The sequence below is a fragment of the Pteropus alecto genome, unplaced genomic scaffold (genome assembly GCF_000325575.1).
Source record: "Pteropus alecto unplaced genomic scaffold, ASM32557v1 scaffold538, whole genome shotgun sequence".
Lineage (NCBI taxonomy): Eukaryota > Metazoa > Chordata > Mammalia > Chiroptera > Pteropodidae > Pteropus > Pteropus alecto.
The window spans coordinates 334292-338519 of NW_006440657.1; positions in this window are offsets into that span (position 1 = coordinate 334292).

The window sequence follows — 4228 nt, forward strand, 5'->3', positions numbered from 1 at the left end:
TTTTGGATATTAGTCTCTTATGGGAGGCATTGTTTGCATTCAATTGATCACCTCTTCATTTTCCTGTTGGTTTCTTTTGCTATGCAGAAGCTCGTTAGATAGTCTCATTCATTTATTTTTGCTTTTTCTCCCCTTGCCTTTGAGGTCAAAATCGCAAAATCTTCTCTAAATTTAAGGTCATGAGCTTAATATCTATGTTTCCTTCTATGCAATTTATTGTTTCTGGTCTTATATTTAGGTCTTAGGTCTTTGATCTATTTTTGAGTTAATTTTGGTGTATGGTGACAGATAACAGTCTAGTTTCATCCTTTTGCATGTGTCTTTCCAGTTTTCGCAGCGCCATTTGTTAAAAAGATTTTCTTTTCTCCATCGTATATTTTTGGCTTCTTTGTCAAAAATCATTTGCTCATATATATGTGGGTTTATTTCTGAACTTTCAATTCTGTTCCATTTGTCCGTGTGTCTGTTTTTCTGCCAATACTATGCTGTTTTGATTATTGTCACTTGGTAGTATAATTTGAAGTTGGGCAGAGTGATACCTCTAGCCTCGTTCTTTTTTCTCAGGATGGTTTTGGCAATTCGGGATCTTTTGTGCTTGCATACAAATCTGATGATCTTTTGTTCTATTTCTTTAAAAAATGCTGATGAGATTTTGAAGAGGATTGCAATAAGTCTGTATAATGCTTTAGGTAATATGGTCATTTTAACTATGTTAATCCTTCCATTCCAAGAACATGGAATATCTTTCCATTTCTTTATATCTTCTTTGATTTCTTTTAATAAGGTCTTACAGTTTTGATTATATAGGTCCTTCATGTTTCGTTTAATTTATTCCTAGGTGTTTTATTCTTTTTGTTGAAATTGCAAAAGGAATTATTTTTCCCACTTCTTTTTCTGATGCTTCATTATTAGAGTGTAAGAACGCTATGGATTTTTGAACATTGATTTTGTATCCAGAAAATTTACTATATTTGCTTATCATTTCTAGTAGTGTTCTTGTAGAGTCTTTAGGGATTTTTACATGGAGAATCATGTCATCTGCAAATAGTGACAGTTTGACTCCTTCATTTCCTATTTGGATGCCTCTTCTTTCTTTCTCTTGCCTGATTGCACTCCTAGGACCTCCAATGTTATATTGAATAACAGTAGTGATAGTGGATAGCCTTGCCTAGTTCCTGATCTTAGAGGAAGGGTTTTTAGTTTTTCACCAGTAAGTATAATGTCGGCCGAGTGTTTATCATATGTGGCTTTTATTATGTTAAGATCTTTTCCTTCTATACCGATTTTGTTAAGTATTTTCATTATAAATGGATGCTGTATCTTGTCGAAGGCTTTTTCTGCATCTATTAATATAATCATACGTTTCTTATTTTTTAATATGTTTATGTGGTGTATCACATTAATTGATTTGCATATGTTGTACCATCCCTGCGCCCCTGGGATGAAGCCCACTTGATTGTGATGTATAATCTTTAACATGTTGCTGTATTCAGTTCGCTAGTATCTTATTTAGGATTTTTGCATCTGTGTTCATGATAGATATTGGTCTGTAGTTTTCTTTTTTTGTGTTATCTTTACCAGGTTTTGGAATCAGAGTAATATTGGCCTCATAAAGTGAGTTGGGAAGTATCGCCTCCCCTTCAATTTTTTGGAAGAGTTTGAGAATAAGGTATTAAATCTTCTTTGAATGTTTGATAGAATTCACTGGTGAAGCCATCTGGTTCTGGACTTTTACTTCTTGGTAGGTGAAACCACCAAATATTCTTGCATGAAAACATACATTTGTGTATTTTCCTACATCAGATGTTACGCTATATGGGAGGTTAGTTGTAATGAAGTGATGTTTTAAAGAAAGATGAAAATTGTCTTGGAAATTATGTTATCTTTACTAAAATGTTATGAAGTGTTAATTGAGATCATTTCTTGTCCCTTGGAGTTTTCTGAGGAGTTGGAGATAGATAACAACCTGTTAAGAACCAAGTTTAAAATTTTTCAAAGGCTAAGTTAGAAGGACACAAGAATTTTAGTTTGAGATTCATGTGCCCTGAAGGACAGAAAGAAGGTGAACTGGTTTGATGGCTCTTACCCTGGAAAGATAGAAGGATAGTGTAGTACTGAGAAGGAGGAGACTGAGCTTACATTTGTGGATATTCAGTGTTTGTAAAAATAATTTATCCCCTCCCTTTATCTCCTCTAACTATGGCAGATGGTGGCACTTGCTTGGTTCCCTTCCCCAATGCTAATGGAGTGGAAGCATAAAAGAATTGTACGTAAAGTTTAGGGATACCTACAAGACAGCAAGGTTAACTTCTCATTCCTCTGCTGGATATCTGCTTTACCACTGGGATTTTGAATTACCTAGTTGCTACAGGAACCTGGAAAGAATATTTTGCAGAGATGATATGGTGATGTGGCCGGGTGAAGAAAGGGCTAGGCTGACCTCCTACCAAAGTGGCCAATTCTGGAGAGGCATGAAATTAAATCCTACCATATCTACAGGCTCTGGAGTTGCTGCTGGGGAGAGGGAAGTTATTGAGATACAGGCTTACCAGAAACTGTTACAGAGTAGGGCAAAGAGATCTGTGAATCACAGGAATGCTATGTGATGGTCATCAGCTAGGAGTCACATGCAAGATATGGCTCAATCTTCCAAAGTGCCGCCAAAACCTAAGGGAGCTGCTTGGGCATGAGTCCTTATCAGTAGGCTCTGTAGAAGAAGTCAAACTTGAGTCACAGTGATTAATCACATAGGGATAGTAATCTTACCCTAAGTAGTCAAGCAAAGAATGTCTTTTTATCCTCTTCCTCCAAACTCTCAAGCCATCTAAGTAAACACAGGGAAGGAGGGAGTGATGGTTAATTTTATGTGTTGACTAGGCCCTGGGATGCCGATTTATCTGGTTAAACATTATTTCTGGGCGTGTCTGTTGAGGGTGTTTCTGGAAGAGCTTCGTATTTGAATTGGTGAACTGAATAAAGCAGATGGCCCTCCCCAGTGTAGGTGGGCATCATCCAATCCATCGAAGGCCTCGCTAGAACAGAAAAGGCAGAGGAAGATTGAATTTACTCTCTGCCTGACTGCTTGAGCTGGAACATTGATCTTATCCTTCCCTTGACATTCCTGGTTTTCAGGACATCTAATTCAGACTGGCATTTACACATCAGCTCTCCACCTCTCAGGCCTTTGAAGTACACCACTGGCTTTCCTGGCTCTCCAGCTTGCAAACAGCACACTGTGGGACTTCCCGGCCTCCATAATTGTGTGAACCAAGACTTTATTATATACCTACCTATTTATCTACCTATCATCTACAGATTAGATAGGTAGATATCTTAGAGGAGTGAGGAAGACTCTGAACCAAAAGTGAGATTGGTATTTTAAAATACATAGAACCAAATCTTTAACAGCCCAACTTAGTTTAATAAGCAAAAGTAACTGAAAAGTTGGGGAACAGAACATAAAGAAGCCCATTATCCAGTAGAAAGTGGGGGCATGATAGAAAGGGAAAGCTATTGGGGAAGCTATTGGAGAAATAAAACCGTTTTATGATTTTTCACCTCAACTAGTTATCTCTCAATCCAACTAGAGATATTGGGTAACTATCCTATCAAAGGAAGCTCATTTTTGTTGATTTCTTTTTTTTTTTGCATATTGCCATGATATAGCTCACAGATATTTGGCTAGAAATGCATCCAGTTGTCCTATTTTTCTATTATTATACTCTCCTGGGTGAAGGATAGGGTTGGGATTGGGTGGTCTGAGACCTGGTGGGTTCTGTGGGTGTGGATATCTCTGTTCCTGCCTACCATGGTTCTCTGTGTGTCTTCATGATGCTTAATTGCTGAAATCTTATTGTGATTCTCTCTTTTTCTCTTAAATTTAAGTACCTATTAACAAACTGAAACTAAGTATTAAGAATATAGGAAATTATGCCTACTCTAGCTTCCCTATAAGATATGACCATTATAACTATGATGCCAAGACCTATGAAGAATGGAGAATAGGCCTGATGAAACTTTAAGGGTGTTACTGTCAGAGTTTGGATCATTTGAGAGAGAATGCATTTCATTCAAAAAATCCAGTCTGAAATAATAACAGAGCCATGAGGCTAAGATGTTTGAATGTGAAAGCAACAAATATTCAGCACCTCATTATCTACTGGAGAGCTGAGGGATATTATTTTCTTTATTGTAGGGACTGCAGATGATATCTTGAGACACCAAAGAC